This window comes from Chiloscyllium plagiosum, chromosome 9 (assembly GCF_004010195.1).
Source record: "Chiloscyllium plagiosum isolate BGI_BamShark_2017 chromosome 9, ASM401019v2, whole genome shotgun sequence".
NCBI classification, from domain to species: domain Eukaryota; kingdom Metazoa; phylum Chordata; class Chondrichthyes; order Orectolobiformes; family Hemiscylliidae; genus Chiloscyllium; species Chiloscyllium plagiosum.
The window spans coordinates 34,451,637-34,456,389 of NC_057718.1; the positions used below are offsets into that span (position 1 = coordinate 34,451,637).

Genomic DNA, 4,753 nt, shown 5'->3' on the forward strand with positions numbered 1-4,753 from the left:
TTTCCAGCACCACTCTGATTTAAACTCTTCTTAAAACAACACATTTTGGAACTAAAAGTAAGAAAAAACCTTTGAGCTTCTGATTCAGCATAACACTCATATTACATCCAATAGATAAGGGTGTATCTGGTACCTGGTTGTACCTGTTTTATCCAATATTTCTGCTATCAAATACAAAAGCCAGGAAATTAAGCTAAATCCATATAAAACACCAATTCAATCTTAACTGGAATATTGTGCCCAATTTTGCAACCCACACTTTACGAAGGACATATAGATTTTGCAAGGGTAAGAAGAGATTTACTGAAATGTTTACAATAATATAGGATAAGTTTGATAGATAGATTTGAAAAACTAGTACTTCAACCATAAAGTGCTAAGAAGTGCATAATTGAAATCATAATTGAGAGTTAGACAGAGTCAATAAAGAGAAACTGTTTCCAATAGATAAAGACTCAATAATGAAGAATGTTTTTAAGCTGATTGATGAAAGAATTAAAGGTGACATGAGGAAAAACATTTTACATCATGAATGGTAATGATTTAGAATTCCCTGCTTGATTGAATATGGATACAGATTGAGTAGTAACTTCTGAAAAGAATTGGATGTATTCTTGAAAGGAGAAAAGTTTGCTGGGATAAGGGGAAAGAGAGGGATACTGAGGCAAACTAATGGCTCTTTAAAAGGTTTAGCATGGTTGTGATGGGTTAATAGGCCTCTTTTGTGTTGATCAGTTCTCTAATACAAATTAGTGTATGTCTTTGTGCAGCACACTTTAAAATATAACGCTTTAATAAATAGAGGGGTTATGTAAATAGAAACAAAAAACAGAAGTTACTGGAAAAGCTCAGCAAGTCTGGCAGTATCTGTGAAGAGAAATCAGAATTAACATTTCGGGTCCATTGACCCTTCCTTTGAGCCGTCCCAGTCAGCCAGACCTGCTGAACTTTTCTAGCGTCTTCTGTTTTTGTTACTGATTTAGAGCATCCACAGTTCTTTCGAGTTATATAATTAATATATTTTATATCTGCTGAATTCTTCTGAGCAAATATTATAAATTTACAGTTCTGACTTAACTGCTAGTGACTACAAGGGTTGACCAGGCACTTCCATCTGGATTGGTTAATTCTGATCGCCTTTTTGCAGGGAGTATTTCACAGCCTTGAAGGAATGTTGGCATGTTACAGGTTACTCATAGAGGCTGAGTTTCACAAGTATTTCTGGAGCCTATAGATAGTGATGATAGAGGCTTCAACTAACTTTCCATCGCATAGCTAATGAGGAATCTCTCCCACTCTTACCACCTGCCGCTAGCAGGTGTTGAAACATATGAACATACAAACAGGAAAAAGAGCAGGCCAACCGACCCTTCAAGCCTGTTCTGTCATTCAAAAGGATCACGGCTGATCTGAGTTTAATTTCAACTCAACATTCCTGTACATTTCCAATAATTGTTCAACCTTTTTTTTATAAGGAGTTGATCTAATGCTACCCTAAAGGTATTAAAATCCTGAGTGCCTTTTGAGGGGGGAATTCCAAAGACTTACAACCCTCTGAGAGAAAAAAAACAAGTTACCTCATCTCTGTCTTAAAAGGGCGACCCCTGATTTTTAAACTATGGTGTCTCATTCTATAAAGGGCTGACAAGTTGATAATCAACCCCATTTGGCCAATTTACAATAAGCCTTGGCCATCAAGTCTTTGAACCCAGAGATGTTGGCTCAAAGGCAGGAAAACACAAAGTGCACCACAAAACCCCCTTACAGGCACAGGCGAGATTAAATAAAACTCCACCCCAGTAGCTAACCATCTGTGTTTCAGAATCTAGACATTAACAATACAGCAATTATTTATTTGTTACCTGACTTGACTTTCAATATTCTAAATTCTCTTGCCACTTTCTTCTTTAAACAATGCCACCAAGCTTATTACTCTCCAAGCATAGGATGTTACAAGTTGAATAAACATCTTCAAATTTCACTTAAAAGGAATGAGACCCATGGTTAATTCAGCATGAACCTTAGTGGGGGATGGGTTTACAGGCTGGAGTGAATTAGAGGCAGGATGTCTCATCTGTTAGTCTTTGCTTCCTTGTTCAATCATCCCATGTATAAACAGACTTTTTGAATCTTAATTCTTTATTATACCCACTACATCCCATCAGCCACAAAGGGTCACCTCCACTTTATAATTTACAGTGAGATACAAACACAAAGATAGCACAAAGAGTGAAATATGGTGTCAGGCTTATATCTTCTCACATTTCACAGAGCTAGGAGACAAACACATTGACCTGTTGCCATGGCAAGTTTTCTTTCGAGATCAACACTCGGACTGAGGAAGCAGTAGGATTTTGCACAGTTTGATATCCACAAGCCAGCAAGAACATTCAGTGAAAAGCTTTTAAAAGAAATCAGTCAGCCTAGAGAATTAATACTGCAGGATGCATTATTTGTCTGATCAAACCTGAATTATTTGCAGCCATTACCTGTGTTTGGTATTTTGACTGTGAGGTCTGTTTGCTTCTTTTGCCTTTTATTTTCCTGCGAGATATTTCAAGTTGTTTGTACAAATTTCTCTTATGAATTTCTCTCCAACTAATTCATGGATAATGGGACAAATATGCTCACTCATTTGGTGTAACATAAATGATAAGTTGTGAGCGTAGAATGACCTTTTCCCCTTCATAATCCAATTTCGGCTCAGAATTACTTCAAATCCTCTGAGGGCTGGAGTTTGTTCATTCTCCCACAGAGCTGAGGTTCCCTTCAGCACAGCTGGCAGGAGTTATTAGTTATAACAATATCTCAGGAGGAAGGGTTTCAGCCTTGAAAGAGGCCATTGTCTGGGCTTATATGAAGGCAGATTCATTATGCTTTGCAGAACACAGTTTAGAGCCCGGAATTAGGAGACCTCCTTGTGATTAAAGAAAAGAGCAGACCCTGGAACTGAAATGCTCCTCATTTAAATCAGAGGAGAAGCCGTGGTAAAGCCTGAAAGCAATGTAAGAATGAAAATAACACCAATTGAAAAGTTTTAAATAGTTGTGACTCAGTAACCTTGACTATTATCATTTAGAAGCTGATTTGAGCAAAACTTTTTTCACGTAGACTCTTCACAGGTGGCCATTCAACTGATACAAACCAGTCTTCCCCCTTTGCTTGTATTATTGCTTAAAAGAATAATTATTAATTCAAAGTACAGAACAATAGACAAAGAATCACATGTGAAGCAGACTCTGTGTTTTGCAACATTTATCATGAAATTTAATGTAAGGAACACATAAGTCACATTTCCCTTACTTTGTTAATTTGCAACATTTGGCAAATGTCAGCCTTTAAAGAAATTGTGATATGTCAAAGAATTTGCTTATCATGAATTAGCAAGTTAAGTCTTTTCTTAACAGTATTTGCAACTTATTTTCTTTTTAAATCCTACTCAAACTGCTGCAACACCATTATTAATGAGACCCCTTCCTTGGGAGAAAAGGTTTCCCAATTGCGATCACAGGCAAACATCCGATGACAATACCACTCAGTAGGAGGTGTATGGGACTGTTCTGGACTGACTCACTTTCTGTTTTCCCACTCATTTGGGAATGGTTCTCTTCTATTTAACACCTCTGATGACAGCTACCTTTAAAATCCAGGACAGACAATACTGTGAATCAACAGACTATAGACTCTGTCCGCACACTCCATGCTGTAGCTTGTCAAAGCAATTATGTGTCATGCCACAAGAAAAGCGATTGTTGAAATTTTGAATCAATGGGGATACAAATAGATCTGATACAATGTATCATCAATTTAACATTTGTCTTTACATTCTCCAAGGGACATTTTGCCTCTTTTTTTGATATGATATTTTTATTTGTATCAGTGGTTTACAGCTGTATTCCATTGTCCAGGGAGATCACACACTTTAACAGCATTCAAACCAAGAAGAAAGAACTTGGATAGATGTAAGACATTTCACTACCTTAACTCCTTTATAGCCAAGTTAGTTTTGAAGTGTATTCACTGGATTAATGTATGAAGCAAGGCAGCTAATTATACATAGTAAACTCCCTCAAAAGCAATGGAATGATGAATAGATATACTCTGTTCTAAGTGATATTGATTGAAAGATAGATATTGTCCAGAACACCTGATGAAGGAGTGGCGCTCCGAAAGCTAGTGCTTCCAAGAAAACCTATTTGACTGTAACCTGGTGTTAACTTTGTCCAGAACATTGGAATGGCTTCCTTGTTATTCCTTAAAATATTGTCATGGCATTGCTTCTACATTCACCTAGGTAAGTAATCAAGGCCTTGGTTTAACACCTCATTCAAATGAAAGCACCTTCAACAATTCTGCACTTCCTCAGTCCTACACTGGAATCATAGAGTCAGACCACCATGTGGGCGGCACGGTGGCACAGTGGTTAGCACTGTTGCCTCACAGCGCCAGAGACCCGGGTTCAATTCCCGCCTCAGGTGACTGACTGTATGGAGTTTGCACATTTTCCCCGTGTCTGTGTGGGTTTCCTCCGGGTGCTCCGGTTTCCTCCCACAGTCCAAAGATGTGCAGGTCAGGTGAATTGTCCATGCTAAATTGCCCGTAGTGTTAGGTATGGGGTAAATGTAGGGGTATGGGTGGGTTGCGCTTCGGCGGGGCGGTGTGGACTTGTTGGGCCGAAGGGCCTGTTTCCACACTGTAAGTAATCTAATCTAAACCAGATATCCCAACCTAATCTAGTCCCATTTGCCAGTAT

General features: G+C 38.4%; 1 long non-coding RNA gene across 2 annotated transcripts in view; it reads right to left on the reverse strand.

Moving 5' to 3' along the window:
* LOC122552762 overlaps positions 1–2,036 on the reverse strand; it is a 45,287-nt gene extending 43,251 nt beyond the window's left edge. For both annotated transcript variants that reach the window (XR_006312484.1, XR_006312483.1), the window contains exon 1: positions 1,863–2,036. This is a non-coding gene — a long non-coding RNA (uncharacterized LOC122552762). The remainder of the gene's footprint in view (positions 1–1,862) is intronic.
* Positions 2,037–4,753: the final 2,717 nt, after the last annotated feature.